A 16,082-nucleotide genomic window follows, 5' to 3' on the forward strand; every position below is an offset into this window, starting at 1 on the left:
TCTGTCCACTCCACTGCACTTCTCCTCCGGCAGTTCCGCCACACTGGTCTGTAGTCTTCAGCCAGAGCTTCCTGAACAGGGGGTTTAAAAATCCCCGTCTCCAGAAAGCGTTGGCTCTGATTGCTTCTCGAGTTCCACAGCTCAGCCAATCACTGCAGCGCTCGATTAACTAATCACAGCCATTCAATGTGTTGCTTGTGATTTGTCCATCCTGCGCTGCAGTGAATGGCTGAGCCGTGGTGCTCGAGAACCAATCAGAGCCAGCGCTTCCTGGAGGCGGGATTTTTGAACCCCCTGGCCAGAAAGCACTGGCTGAAGACTACAGACAAGTATGCCAAAGTGCGGCAGAGCGGATAGCGCCTTTTAGGTGATGTGTTGTTTTTTTATGCAGCTAGGGCTTATTTTAGGGACAAATAGTAGGACTTCCTACTGTAAAAGTTGCATTACACAAAAACTGCATTTTCATGTAATGCAACACAAATGAAGGCTCCGTAGGGAAATGTGGGCCACAAAACATTATATTCAGCATTCCTACAAAACATCGCTAATGTGAAGGAACCCATTGGAAATCATGCATGTGATTTATAGCCCGGTCGCATCACAAGAAAATCGCACAATTTTGTCTCGGCCTAAAGGAATCTTGCTTTCTATGTATAGCCGGTATATTTTATTACAGGTCGGTATCTGCTGCTGTATACCTCGGCTATAATACACAGTGTAAACCCATCAATTACACAATGTAAATATTATCTTCCTTCGCTTGTCCTCCTCCCTCTCAGACACGAGGGGTCAGATTTTGTTAATGCCAAAGACCAGACAAACTGACTTCATTTGTCAGCAAATTGCCCAGGATCAATAAAAAGTTCATTATTTGGATACCGGGCTCCTGCAGGTTTGGCAGAAACTTTTCATAAATCACAGAGCAGGTATTAGTGGCGTTCCTGGCCCTGTGTGGAGGCGCCCTCTAGTGCTCAGCGCTGGGAAGGCGCACGGGCTGCTGCTCCATGTATAGATGCATTATACAATGAAGACCTGAAAGAGGCTGATTCTAAGGAACTGTGTTTAGTAAAGGGTAAGGCACAATAATTGGAATCCCCCCCCTATTAAAGCCAGAAATGGCCACTATGGACTTGTAGGGACAATGGTTATGCTGAAGTTTTACGCATCGCGTGCTGGGCATTGGTTTGTGCTTAGTTTTGTACAAGCTGTAAACTTTTGGACATTCTCAAGAATGAGTATTTAAACTTGTTTTCAGTACCCTGTTGTTCTGCCTCTAGCTTGGATACAAGATGTGATACGGGAGGGCATGGAGGCTCTAGTATCCTGTTGTACCACCTCTAGCTTGGATACAAGATGTGATACGGGAGGGTATGCAGGCTCCAGTACCCTGTTGTACCACCTCTAGCTTGGATACAAGATGTGATACGGGCAGACATGGAGGCTCTAGTACTCTGCTGTACCACCTCTAGCTTGGATACAAGATGTGATACGGGAGGGTATGCAGGCTCTAGTACCCTGTTGTACCACCTCTAGCTTGGATACAAGATGTGATACGAACAGACAGAGGCTTTAGTACCCTGTTGGACTGCCTCTAGCTTGGATACAAGATGTGACACGGGCAGACATGGAGGCTCTAGTACCCTGTTGTACCACCTCTGGCTTGGATGCAAGATGTGATACGGGAGGGTATGCAGGCTCTAGTACCCTGTTGTACCACCTCTTGCTTGGACACAAGATGTGATATGGTTGGGCATGAAGTACCCTGTTGTACTGCCTCTAGCTTGTATACAAGATGCTAAGGTACTAGCTTAGATACATGATGTGATACGGACAGACATGGAGGCTCTAGTACCCCATTGTACTGCCTCTAGCTTGGATACAAGATGTGATACGGGAGGGCATGGAGGCTCTAGTACCCTGTTGTACCACCTCTAGCTTGGATGCAAGATGTGATACGGGAGGGTATGCAGGCTCTAGTACCCTGTTGTACCACCTCTAGCTTGGATACAAGATGTGATACGAACAGACAGAGGCTCTAGTACCCTGTTGGACTGCCTCTAGCTTGGATACAAGATGTGACACGGGCAGACATGGAGGCTTTAGTACTCTGCTGTACCACCTGTAGCTTGGATACAAGATGTGATATGGAAGGGCATGGAGGCTCTAGTACCCTGTTGTACCACCTCTAGCTTGGATACAAGATGTGACACGGGCAGACATGGAGGCTCTAGTACTCTGCTGTACCACCTCTAGCTTGGATACAAAATGTGATATGGGAGGGCATGGAGGCTCTAGTACCCTGTTGTACCACCTCTTGCTTGGATGCAAGATGTGATATGGGCAGACATGGAGGCTCTAGTACCCTGTTGTACCGCCTCTAGTTTGGATACAAGATGTGATATGGTTGGGCATGAAGTACCCTGTTGTACTGCCTCTAGCTTGTATACAAGATGCTAAGGTACTAGCTTAGATACATGATGTGATACGGACAGACATGGAGGCTCTAGTACCCCATTGTATCGCCTCTAGCTTGGATACAAGATGTCATACTGAAGGGCATGGAGGCATATGGGATCTGTATGCTATCCTGCGGCATATCTGCCCACATTTGCTGTAACTGAGCCTCTAGGTCATGCAAACTTGTAGGCTGTCAAAGTTTGCTTCCCAGATGGTCTCATACATTTCCTATGGGCCGCGCAGCCATGGAGGTTTGACATTGTTGTGGGAGCTTCCTGTGACCCCCTTGTGTGTGCGGCCGAGCATTATCCTATTGGAAGCCTCTTGGAAGCTGCCATGAGAGGAACACGTGGCTGCAGGATGTCCTAAACATATCGCTGAGCTGTCATTGTCCCTCGTAACACTACTAGGGGGTCCGACTGTCGTATGCGATGGCCCCCCAGACCATCACACCAGCAGGGGGCAGGGGGCCGCTCTACAGCAAAGCCAGGATTGGGGCACTCACCTCAAGGTCTCCAGACATGAACACGGCCGTCGTCAGCGCCCAAACTAAACCTGGATACATCACTGAAGACAACCCGCTTCCTCCATAGCATCCGGTTTCATAGTTAACACCACTGCAAACAGAGGTGACATACATGTAATGGGCACCGTGAGACCAAATGTCCTTCAGCCAAGCGCCTGGAAATAGTTCCGACAGACACAGGGGTGTAATAATGGGGCCCTCTGTCTCAGGATGGCAGACAATGAAACAGTTGGAGGTGCTGGTACTTGTCGGACGATTAGACGCTCCTCTCTACTGGTGGTCTGTAGGGGGTCCTGAGCCCAGTCACCTTGTGTGCCCTCGCACATCCACTAGTCCCAACACCTCCTAACAGTCTGGTTAGACGTTCCTCTCTACTGGTGGTCTGTAGGGGGGCGGTCCTGAGCCCGGTCATCTTGTGTGCCCTCACACATCCACTGGTCACAACACCTCCTAACAGTCTGATCAGATGCTCCTCTCTACCAGTGGTCTGTCAGGGGCACCCTGAGCCCGATCACTGGTCCCAACACCTTCTAACAGTCTGGTTAGATGGTCCTCTCTACTGGTGGTCTGTTGGGGGTCCTGAGCCTGGTCGCCTTGTGTGCACTCATACATCCGCTGGTCCCAACACCTCCTAACAGTCTGGTCAGACGCTCCTCTCTACTGGTGGTCTGTCGGGCATCCTGAGCCCGGTCGCCTTGTATGCCCTCATACATTCACTGGTCCCAACACCTCATAACAGTCTGTTCAGATGCTCCTCTCTACTGGTGGTCAGTCAGGGGTTCCTGAGCCCGGTCACCTTGTGTGCCCTCACACATCCACTGGTCACAACACCCCCTAACAGTCTGGTCAGATGCTCTTCTCTACTGGTGGTCTGTTGGGGGGTCCTGAGCCCGGTCACCTTGTGTGCCCTCACACATGGACTGGTCACAATACCTCCCAACAGTCTGGTCAGAATGGCCCAATGGGGGACAATTCATCGATACGACCATCCAGCTTCTCACATCCCAATAATGCGCCCCTCTCAGACTCTGGTAACAGGGTGAAATATCTTCTCTGCGTCGTAGAGGTCTCTAGTGGTTAACAAGCTCTTCACAAGAGGAAGAAGAGGTCACTACACACAAGGAGCCTCCGAGAGCCGCATTATAGGCCAAGGGGGGAACCACTTTTAGGGCCTCTATCCACAGGATGGTGAATAAATGTCTGAGCACTAGCAGTTTGACCACTGATCCAAAGACGAGGCACCTGAATGCACATTTGGATATGCATTCTCTTATATAGGAGAAGCGGAGACCGATTTGCTTAGTAATCTCCCTCCGTCCCATAGAAATGAGCAGAGCAGCACCGTACTCTTCACATAGGGTATTTCAGTGTACCAGTCTCTGGGCGCTCGGCAAATGTCTTTAGGGTCCTATTTATATATGCTCTCTAATTTCAGTGATTCACCAAGAGGAGCAGGGTGAGAACAGTTTTGTTCCTTACCAGAATTTGGTGCATGTGAATTGTGAAAGGATGTAGTTAATGGATCTCTCTCATCTTTTGATAGATATTATTAGTCTTCTGTATTGTTAATTATCAGTCTTTGTCTGCAGTCTGTGGGGTCTCTCTGGCTGAATGAACACTAAGCTTTGGCCTTCCTGTTTTTTACTTCATATGCTTATTGTTGTTGCATCTATGTAACCTTAGGTGTAGGAACTTTTCTAGTTTGTGGTTTCTGGGGTTGAAGGAGTACATTTCTTGTTTTCTGCTGAAGTGAAGGGGCAGCCAGTGTTCACTGAATGCATGTTTAGCGTAGTAACACCCATAATCTCAGACTGCTATGATGTCACTCACATCTGGTTTCCACAAGAAGCCCCCTTGTATTAAGTTGTGGGTTGTTGAAACCAACTTAGATCTGTTTTGTGTCTCTGCAGCGCTCCTCGCTCTACTGAACGACCCACTTATGCAGAAATCTCGTCCAAGTTCAATTACTGCTGTAATTAATGAGAATGTGAGTGATTTGGTCTATAACGCAGAGCTGGGCACAGGGCTGAAGAATCAGACTGCATAGGGTTTGTTTGTAGTCTGTAACCATGGAGACACATAGGCCTGCATAGGAACTGTATAAAATGGTAGCGTTTTTTTGTTAATCTGTTGAACAGTAGAAAACTGCAAGTTGCAAACATGTACATAACCTTTAAAGGGATTGTCCAGGGTTAGAAAAAGATGGCTGCTTTCTTCCAAACACAGCACCACCCTTGTCTATGGGTTGAATCTGGTATTGCCGATCAGCTACCATTCACTTCAATTGAGCTGAGTTGCAATAGCACACGCAACCTTATGCACAAGGGTTGCACGGTGTTTGGAAGAAAGCAGCCTTGTTTTTCTAAACCTGGACAACCCCTTTAAGGTACTTGAGTCTCATCTCATAGTTTGGCTTGTTTCTGTAGATAATCTGATTATGTAGCTGAGCCTGTTCAGTGGTCTTGTCAGGCTGCTGAACCCCTTGCAAGTCTGTGATATAAAGTGGGTTTCCCAGAATAGGATGGTGATGACCTACCTACCCTCAAGATAGGTCCTCAATATCCGATTGGTGGAGCTCCACCACCCAGTACCCACTGCTCATCTGCTACTTGAAGAAGTCACCATTTATCAAGCCAATGATGGGGTTATAGCTTCTCATTCCCATGGTCTAGTGAGGAAGAGGCCGCGGCACTCCCCAGAGTGCCTCTTCAACCAGCTGATCATTAGTGATCCAACCAATCTGATAACGATGACCGATCCCGAGGCTCGGTCATCAGTATCCTAGTCCTAGAAAACCTCTTTAAGGGCGCCTAAAGACGACCATATATCGGCCGATATACGGTATCCCTCTCTGCAGGGGGAGAAGGCTGGAAGCAGTGTACTGAGCTCCCGCCCCCTCTCCGCCCCTCGTCACTATTTGCAATGGGAGGGGGCGGAGCTAAGTTCCAGCCTCCTCCCCCTGCAGAGAGGGACGCCGTATATTGGCACCTGGCCGATATATGGTCGTCTGAAGGAGGCCTAAAGCTAAGGGTGCTTTTACACGTAATGATTTATCATTCGCATGCTAAATCATTCACATTCACAATAACATTGAATGAAAATGACTCAACAATTGGTATTTAGACCGAATGATTAGCAAACAAGCTAACGGGGATTTTTATGTTTGTGTGAGATAAACGTTGAGCAAACGAACCGCTGCGGTTACGCTGAACGATTATCCTTCAAATTTGAATGATCAAGCGTTTGGTTTTTTTGAATGATAACGTCTAAACGCATCTTAACGCTGCTCTCACAACACCACTTTTTACCGCGATTAGCACGGCCTACCGAGCGCTGCGCTAACAGCGGTATAAAGTGCCACTGATTTGAATGGGGCCTCGCAGACCAGTGCTCAAACATCGCGTTTCTAAGGCTGGATTCACACGAACGTATATCGGCTCGGTTTTTATGCCAAGCCAATATACGGTGTCCTCATCTGCAAGGGGGGGGGGGAGGATAGAAGAGCCAGGAGTAGGAACTGAGCTCCCGCCCCCTCTCTGCTTCCTCTCTGCACTATTTGCAATGAAAGGAGGCTGGATGGGGGCGGGGCCAAGATCTGAGAATTAGCTCCGCCCATGCCCCGCCTCTCCTCATTGCAAAAAGTGCAGAGGGGCGGAGAGGAGATAGAGAGGGGGCGGGAGCTCAGTTCCTGCTCCTGGCTCTTCCATTCCCCCCTCCCCCTGCAGAGAGAGACGACGTATATCGGCTGGGCGTGAAAAACGGGACGATATACGTTCGTGTGAATCCAGCCCGAGGCTGTGATTTTCAAGCGCTGTCTGTTCTATTTTTCTGCATTTTTAACCCACCCCTTCACAATGGTCGGGTGCGTTAAAAAGCTCTGTCAAACGCTGTTCGAAATCATGGTAATATGACGCAGCTTCAAACTGCGTTTAACTGAACGCATGTGTGAGAGCAGCCTAAAGCTACCCTCATTGTGTCCTAGCATGACTTGGCCTGACAGTTGCAAAATATTGCATGACATCTGCGAATTTATATATATTTTTTCCATCATGGACTGTAATGCAAGTTGTGCGCAACTGCAACCTGTCTGCGATTTAGCCAAATTGCACTTCTAAAATAGTCGCACAAAGTTGCACAGGTTTTTTTTTAGTCCTGCAACTTTCTTGGGGTTGTGTGACTCACCATGCAGCCCGATCCTAAAACTTCTGCCAAGCCTTCTCTCTGTCCTTGCATTAACCATATTCTTAAAATGTACATTTAAGTTACTGAACCCCTTTATAGGGAAAATTCACCTTCCTGCAAAGGAGTATGTCAGAATATCAAGGGGTGTCTTCCGTAAGGTGTAGGGGGGCCCTGTGGTTGAGTATTTCCTTACACTGGACACAGTTTGAAGGGACCTCCAGGGTCATCGGGTCCAACCCCCTGCTCAGTGCAAGATGCACTAAATCATCCCAGACAGATATTTGTCCAGCCTTTGTTTGAAGACGTCCATTGAAGGAGAACTCATAACCTCACGTAGTAACCTGTTCCACTCATTGATCACCCTCACTGTCTAATATATAATTTGTGTCTCCTCCCTTTCAGTTTCATCCCATTGCTTCTAGTCTTTCCTTGTACAAATGAGAATAGGGCTGATACATCCCAGAATTGTATTTGCCTTTTTGGCTGCTGCATCACATTGTTGACTCATGTTCAGTCTATGATCTATTAGTATACCCAAGTCTTTTTCACACGTGCTGCTGCTTAGCCCAATTCCTCCCATTCTGTACGTGATTTCTTCATTTTTCCTGCCCAGAAGTAGAACTTTGCATTTCTCCTTGTTAAATACCATTCTGTTAGTCACTGCCCACTGTGCAAGCTTTTCTAAATCTTTTTGAATACTCTCCCTCTCTCTTCCCTAGTGTTATCTATCCCTCCTAGCTTTGTGTCGTCAGCAAATTTGGTCAGTTTTCCATCAATTCTCTCCTCCAGATCATTTATAAAAAAAGGTTGAACACCACTGGGCCTCGGACAGAGCCTTGTACATTCTTCCACTTGGATATGCAGCCATTTGTGATCACTCTTTGAGTACGATCACTCAGCCAGTTGTGAATCCACCTAACAGTTGCCTTGTCAATCCCATATTTGGTCATTTTTTCAATACGTATGGTGTGAGATACTTTGTCAAATGCTTTACTAAAGTCAAGATATACTATATCCAATGCATTTCCCTGATTAACCCACTCAGTGATTCTGTTATAGAAGGAAATTATATTCATCCAGCATGACGTGTTTGTTACAAACCCATGCTGGCTCTGGTTAATTACTCCATTTTCATCCAAGTACTTGCATACATGCTGTTTAATAATTTGTTCAAAGATATTTCTCGGTGTAGAAGTCAGGCTTACAGGCCTGTAGTTTCCTGGATCCTCCATCTTCCCTTTTTTGAAGATAGCGACAGCATTTGCCCTTTTCCAATCTTCTGGGACTTCTCCTTTTCTCCAGGATTATGGTGAGTGGTTCAGCAATTACCTCTTCTGCCTCCTTTTGTATCCTAGGATGTAATTTATCTGGACCTTAAGACTTAAAATCAAGTTAGCTAAGTGTTACCTCACCATCCTCCTTCTTATAGATAAACTGCAATTTTTTTTATTCCCCCTTAGCCTGCATCCTTTTATCCTGCACTACCTATGTACCACTATGCTGCCTGCAGGGCTTCCAGTGTGTGTGTATGTGTGTGAGATATATATCTCTATATATCTATCACAGAAATAAATAGATTTTATATCTACATACCCCCTCAGGGGTGTATATAGTGCTATCCCCGCAGTGTTGGCTGTAGATACTGATACATAATATCCTTGTTTCATAAATGTGACTGTTGTAATTGTTACGTTTCCAGGCGTTTGTATGATACATTATTTCTGTAACATATCTCCTTTTGGACAATTATTTTCTCTTAGCAGCTCGCGTTTTGTCACTGCCGTACAGTCATTTGGCTCGTCCAGTTTTGTCATCTGTCCAGTTACAGCTTCGTAGTTACTGCAGTCCACAATCTATTGACTGCTAAAATTCCAAGTGACTAATCCTTGATATACATCGCAGTGCAATTTACAGCCTACGTGCTTCTGAAGCGCGTAGATCCTCTACCTGCTGAAGACTGCGGCTGCCATCTACTGCAAGGTGATGGAATTGCAGAGGGCTTAGCTAAGCAGTCAGGTTTCTGGAACATTACTCCTGTTTATTTTTCTGTAACCCCTTGGAGGTAAAAGTATTGTGGTCTCCGCTGACCGCCTGCTCCGAAGGGGTGCCTGATGCATAAGAGAATGACCAGATGCAATAGAATGGCTTGTTACAGTGATGAATCTGCACTTTACAGAGATTCTCACTGTAAAAAGGAATTCTTCATTTATATATTGCTGAGATATGAAGAGCTGTTTGATGGGGTTTTCAGTGCAGCAGATTTGTCCCTACGACCTTTCCTACTAACAAAATAAATGCCCTGCGAGGTCAAATACAATTGCAGCACTGCTCTGAAGTAAAATTCTAGTAGAAAGATATATGAAAACTAGTTCAGGGCGCAGAAGCACACTGTCTTGTTGCATCCGTTTTACGTGCGGACTTCAGAAATGTGTTCCAGCCTGACCGCGAGTTTTCGGACACAAACTTGGAGCATCATACGCGTGTATGATACTCTGAGTCCTGGTCCAGTGACCCGCAGTCAGATCGGGACACACTTCTGAAGTCCGTATGTAAAACGGATGCAACAAAGGCTGTGCGGTGAGCCCCTTAGAATAATCCCCGGATCACCAACATGTAATATTATATCGCTCAAGGAAGGCGTCCAGGCCCCTCTTGTACTCCTATAGTGAGTTTGCCATCACCACGTCCTCAGGCAAAGATTTCCATTGTCTCACTGCTCTTACAGTAAAGAACCCCCTTCTATGTCGGTGTAGAAACGTTCTTTCCTTTAAACATGGAGAGCGCCCCCTTGTTACAGTCACAGTCCTGGAACCAAATAGATGATGGGAGAGATCTCTGTATTGTCCCCTTATATATTCATACATAGTTATTGGAGTGCCAATGTGAGGTGCAGGGCAGCCCGCTGGATTAAAATATGTTATTATTAATAGGTTGTTAGGCTGCATGGTGCACGACACGTACTATCTGGCCTGACACCCTGTATATACTGGCTTCATGTGCAAGTATAGTACTAAGCAGCTGCCCCTCAGTAGAAGGAAGGCGTCTGAGTGGTTGTTTATCAGTACCTTCACCTGTGTGATGCTCCTCCATATAGCAGTCTGGCTGTCTGCATGATGAGGGATCTGGTGCTTCTAAGTGCCCTCTTGTATCAGTACATTGGTGAGTATATGGCTGCTTTCTGGGATTTTTTTTTTTTTACTTAAAGAACTAAAAACACTGAAGCAGCAAACTCTGTGTCCATCAAAACTTTTGGCCATGACTGTACAAGGGGGTGCTAATAAGTATTGAGCATTACCCTGAAAAAATTGAGCTAGGAAGCTGAAACTGCCGCACTATTCTACATATTCCTCCAGGATGTCAACACACTTGTGACATCTCCTGCAGCTTTTTTACATCCCTGCAAATAGAATTCTTCCGACTGCTGGTCAAACCACTCATTTGCCGCATTAGTTGCCTCCAAAACACTCCCAAACCATTGTGCCTTTAGGTGTTTTTTGAGATTGGGGAACAGATGATCAGACGGAGCCAGGTTCAAAGCCAAAGGAGGTCATTTTTGCAATACTGGCACCTGCCGTGTATGACGGGGCATTGTAATGCTACAGGTTGGCACATTTGGAGAGCTTTCCTCGACGATTTCCCTTGATATTTTGTCTCAGCTTTGTCAATAACGAACAGTAATATGTTGCATTGATAGTTAAACCCTTTGGGAGGTAGTCCATGAGCAGAACTCCCTTCTTATCCCAAAAATGGTTGCCATTTGCTTCGACCTTCTTTGGCCTGGGGGAACCACTGTGCTGCCATTCCTCAGATTGTTCCTTTGTCTCTGGACCATAACAGTAGATCTGTGTCTCATCACCAGTTACCAGTTTTGTCCTGGAAATCTGACTCATTTCTTGCAAAGTGCTCCAAAACAACCACCAATGTCTCCACACGTCTCCTCTTTTGTTCGGGATCCACTTGGCTGTAAGCTCTCTCATTCCCGGGTCATTGTGGATGATGGCACCAACTCTCTCACGTGATATCACCAGATGTGTAGCAGTTAGAGATGAGCGAGCACCAAAATGCTCGGGTGCTCGTTACTCGGGGCGAAATTATCGCGATGCTCGAGGGTTCGTTTCGAGTAACGAACCCCATTGAAGTCAATGGGCGACCCGTGCATTTTTGTATTTCGCCGATGCTCGCTAAGGTTTCCTTGTGTGAAAATCTGGGCAATTCAAGAAAGTGATGGGAACGACACAGCAACGGATAGGGCAGGCGAGGGGCTACATGTTGGGCTGCATCTCAAGTTCACAGGTCCCACTATTAAGCCACAATAGCGGCAAGAGTGGGCCCCCCCCCTCCCAACAACTTTTACTTCTGAAAAGCCCTCATTAGCATGGCATACCTTTGCTAAGCACCACACTACCTCCAACAAAGCACAATCACTGCCTGCATGACACTCCGCTGCCACTTCTCCTGGGTTACATGCTGCCCAACCCCCCCTCCCCCCACAGCGCACACCAAAGTGTCCCTGCGCAGCCTTCAGCTGCCCTCATGCCACACCACCCTCATGTCTATTTAGAAGTGCGTCTGCCATGACGAGGAACCGCAGGCACACACTGCAGAGGGTTGGCATGGCTAGGCAGCGACCCTCTTTAAAAGGGGCGGGGCGATAGCCCACAATGCTGTACATAAGCAATGAGAAATAGAATCCTGTGCCACCGCCATCAGGAGCTGCACACGTGGGCATAGCAATGGGGAACCTATGTGTCACACACTATTCATTCTGTCAAGGTGTCTCTGCATGCCCCAGTCAGACCGGGCTTTTTAATTCATAGACACAGGCAGGTACAACTCCCTATTGTGAAGTCCCTGTCGACCGACAGCATGGGTGGCTCCCTGGAACCCACCGGCGATACACAAAAATATCCCATTGCATTGCCCAACACAGCTGAGGTAGTAATGTCGTGCTTAATGCAGTTGGGCTTCGGCCCACACTGCATGCCCCAGTCTGACTGGGGTTCTTTACAAGTGGAATCAGATGCATTTATAATTCCCTGTGGACCCACAGCATGGGTGGGTGCCAGGAAGCCACCGGCGGTACACAGAAATATCACATTGCATTGCCCAACACAGCTGAGGTAGTAATGTTGTGCTTAATACAGGTGGGCTTCGGCCTACACTGCATGCCCCAGTCAGACTGGGGTTCTTTACAAGTGGAATCAGATGCATTTATAATTCCCTGTGGACCCACAGCATGGGTGGGTGCCAGGAAGCCACCGGCGGTACACAGAAATATCACATTGCATTGCCCAACACAGCGGATGTAACGTCAGCTGTAATGCAGGTGGGCTAAAAATTCATTTGATTACACTGTAGGCGAGGGCCCACAAAAATTGCTGTATCAACAGTACTAATGTACATCAAAAAAATTGGCCATGGCCAACCAAGAGGGCAGGTGAAACCCATTAATCGCTTTGGTTAATGTGGCTTAAGTGGTAACTAGGCCTGGAGGCAGCCCAGTTTAACTAAAAATTGGTTAAAGTTAAAGTTTCAACGCTTTTAAGAGCATTGAAACATATAAAAATTGTTTAGAAAAATTATGAGTGAGCCTTGTGGCCCTAAGAAAAATTGCCCGTTCAGCGTGATTACGTGAGGTTTCAGGAGGAGGAGCAGGAGGAGGAGGAGGAATATTAGACACAGATTGATGAAGCAGAAATGTCCCCGTTTTGGATGGTGAGAGAGAACGTAGCTTCCATCCGCGGGTGCAGCCTACGTATTGCTTACGTATCGCTGCTGTCCGCTGGTGGAGAACAGAAGTCTGGCGAAATCCAGCCTTTGTTCATCTTGATGAGTGTTAGCCTGTCGGCACTGTCGGTTGACAAGCGGCTACGCTTATCTGTGATGATTCCCCCAGCCGCACTAAACACCCTCTCCGACAAGACGCTAGCCGCAGGACAAGCAAGCACCTCCAGGGCATACAGCGCTAGTTCAGGCCACGTGTCCAGCTTCGACACCCAGTAGTTGTAGGGGGCAGAGGCGTCACCAAGGATGGTCGTGCGATCCGCTACGTACTCCCTCACCATCCTTTTACAGTGCTCCCGCCGACTCAGCCGTGACTGGGGAGCGGTGACACAGTCTTGGTGGGGAGCCATAAAGCTGGCCAGGCCCTTACAGACTGTTGCACTGCCTGGGATGTACATGCTGCTCGATCTACGCACATCCCCTGCTACCTTGCCCTCGGTACTGCGCCTTCTGCCACTAGCGCTGTCGGCTGGGAATTTTACCATCAGCTTGTCCGCAAGGGTCCTGTGGTATAGCAACACTCTCGAACCCCTTTCCTCTTCGGGAATCAGAGTGGGCAGGTTCTCCTTATACCGTGGATCGAGCAGTGTGTACACCCAGTAATCCGTCGTGGCCAGAATGCGTGCAACGCGAGGGTCACGAGAAAGGCATCCTAACATGAAGCCAGCCATGTGTGCCAGGGTACCTGTACGCAACACATGGCTGTCTTCACTAGGAAGATCACTTTCAGGATCCTCCTCCTCCTCCTCCTCAGGCCATACACGCTGAAAGGATGACAGGCAATCAGCCGGTGAACCGTCAGCAGCGGCCCAAGCTGTCTCTTCCCCCTCATCCTCCTCCTCCTGTACGCGCTGAGAAATAGACAGGAGGGTGCCCTGACTATCCAGCGGCATACTGTCTTCCCCCGCCCCCGTTTCCGAGCGCAAAGCAGCTGCCTTTATGGTTTGCAGGGAATTTCTCAAGATGCATAGCAGAGGAATGGTGACGCTAATGATTGTAGCATCGCCGCTCACCACCTGGGTAGACTCCTCAAAATTACCAAGGACATGGCAGATGTCTGCCAACCAGGCCCACTCTTCTGAAAGGAATTGAGGAGGCTGACTCCCACTGCGCCGCCCATGTTGGAGTTGGTATTCGACTATAGCTCTACGTTGTTCATAGAGCCTGGCCAACATGTGGAGCATAGAGTTCCACCGTGTGGGCACGTCGCACAGCAGTCGGTGCACTGGCAGCTTAAAGTGATGTTGCAGGGTGCGCAGGGTGGCAGCGTCCGTGTGGGACTTGCGGAAATGTGCGCAGAGCCGGCGCGCCTTTACGAGCAGGTCTGACAAGCGTGGGTAGCTTTTCAGAAAGCGCTGAACCACCAAATTAAAGACGTGGGCCAGGCATGGCACGTGCGTGAGGCTGCCGAGCTGCAGAGCCGCTACCAGGTTACGGCCGTTGTCACACACGACCATGCCCGGTTGGAGGCTCAGCGGCGCAAGCCAGCGGTTGGTCTGCTGTGTCAGACCCTGCAGCAGTTTGTGGGCCGTGTGCCTCTTACCGCCTAAGCTGAGTAGTTTCAGCATGGCCTGCTGACGCTTGCCCACCGCTGTGCTGCCACACCGCGCGACACCGACTGCTGGCGACATGCTGCTGCTAACACATCTTGATTGCGAGACAGAGGAGGAGGAGGAGGAGGGTGCTTTAGTGGAGGAAGCATACACCTCCGCAGATACCACCACCGAGCTGGGGCCCGCAATTCTGGGGGTGGGTAGGACATGAGCGGTCCCAGGCTCTGACTCTGTCCCAGCCTCCACTAAATTCACCCAATGTGCCGTCAGGGAGATGTAGTGGCCCTGCCCGCCTGTGCTTGTCCACGTGTCCGTAGTTAAGTGGACCGTGGCAGTAACCGCGTTGGTGAGGGCGCGTACAATGTTGCGGGAGACGTGGTCGTGCAGGGCTGGGACGGCACATCGGGAAAAGTAGTGGCGACTGGGAACTGAGTAGCGCGGGGCCGCCGCCTCCATGATGCTTTTGAAGGACTCCGTTTCCACAACCCTATACGGCAGCATCTCAAGGCTGATGAATTTTGCTATGCGGATGGTTAACGTTTGAGCGTGCGGGTGCGTGGCGGCGTACTTGCGCTTGCGCTCCAACAGTTGCGCAAGCGACGGCTGGAATGGTGCGCTGAACTACACTGCTGGATGGGGCCGAGGACAGCGGAGGTGAGGGTGTGGGTGCAGGCCAGGAGACGGTAGTGCCTGTGTCCTGAGAGGGGGGTTGCATCTCAGTGGCAGGTTGGGGCACAGGGGGAGAGGCAGGGGTGCAAACCGGAGGCGCTGAGCGGCCTTCGTCCCACCTTGTGGGGTGCTTGGCCATCATATGTCTGCGCATGGTGGTGGTGGTGAGGCTGTTGGTGTTGGCTCCCCGGCTGAGCTTTGCGCGACAAAGGTTGCACACCACTGTTCGTCGGTCGTCAGGCGTCTCTGTGAAAAACTGCCAGACCTTAGAGCACCTCGGCCTCTGCAGGGTGGCATGGCGCGAGGGGGCGCTTTGGGAAACACTTGGTGGATTATTCGGTCTGGCCCTGCCTCTACCCCTGGCCACCGCACTGCCTCTTGCAACCTGCCCTGCTGATGCCCTTTACTCCCCCTCTGAAGACCTGTCCTCCTGAGTAAGCGTTGCACACCAGGTGGGGTCAGTCACCTCATCGTCCTGCTGCTCTTCCTCCGAATCCTCTGTGCGCTGCTCCCTCGGACTTACTGCCCTTACTACTACCTCACTGCAAGACAACTGTGTCTGATCGTCATCGTCCTCCTCACCCACAGAAAGTTGTTGAGACAGTTGGCGGAAGTCCCCAGCCTCTTCCCCCGGACCCCGGGAACTTTCGAATGGTTGGGCATCAGTGACGATAAACTCCTCTGGTGGGAGAGGAACCTCTGCTGCCAAATCTAAGCAGGGGCCCGAGAACAGTTCCTGGGAGTGTTCCCGCTCCTGAGCAGGTGTTATTGTAGTGGAGTGAGGAGGCTGGGAGGAAGGAGGAGCAGCAGACAGAGGATTCGGATTGGCAGCAGTGGACGGCGCAGAACTGCGGGTAGACGATAGGTTGCTCGAAGCACTTTCTGCCATCCAGGACAGGACCTGCTCACAC

The sequence above is a fragment of the Eleutherodactylus coqui genome, chromosome 8 (assembly GCF_035609145.1).
Source record: "Eleutherodactylus coqui strain aEleCoq1 chromosome 8, aEleCoq1.hap1, whole genome shotgun sequence".
Taxonomy (NCBI): Eukaryota; Metazoa; Chordata; class Amphibia; order Anura; family Eleutherodactylidae; genus Eleutherodactylus; species Eleutherodactylus coqui.